Consider the following 495-nt stretch of genomic DNA (forward strand, 5'->3'; position numbering starts at 1 on the left):
CACATGCATATATCCGACGGGCTTCTTTCAGTTTCCGTCTACTAAATCCACTCACAAGGCTTTGGTCGGCCCGAGGCTATAGTAGGAGACACTTGCCCAAGATGCCACGCAGTGGGACTGAACCCGGAACCATGTGGTTGGTAAGCAAGCTACTTACTACACATCCACTCCTATACATACATTCATTCATACATACATACATACATACATACATGAGTGAGTGGACAGACGAAATTTCCACTCAGCATCTTCGTCAGGAGTTACATACATAACTTAATATCAATCGTTTTCAGCATCATACGACTGAAAGTCTTGTAAGCTTGCTATGTAGCTCATGTATCTATGAGCCTACGAAGTCGTAAGTTCTATGGAGTTGAGTGACACAGTTATTAAATCGTATGTATATATGTATGTATATATGTGCATATATATATACACATATATGTGCATATATATATATATATATATATATATATATATATATATATATATATA

Source organism: Octopus bimaculoides, chromosome 3 (genome assembly GCF_001194135.2).
Source record: "Octopus bimaculoides isolate UCB-OBI-ISO-001 chromosome 3, ASM119413v2, whole genome shotgun sequence".
In the NCBI taxonomy this organism is placed as follows: domain Eukaryota; kingdom Metazoa; phylum Mollusca; class Cephalopoda; order Octopoda; family Octopodidae; genus Octopus; species Octopus bimaculoides.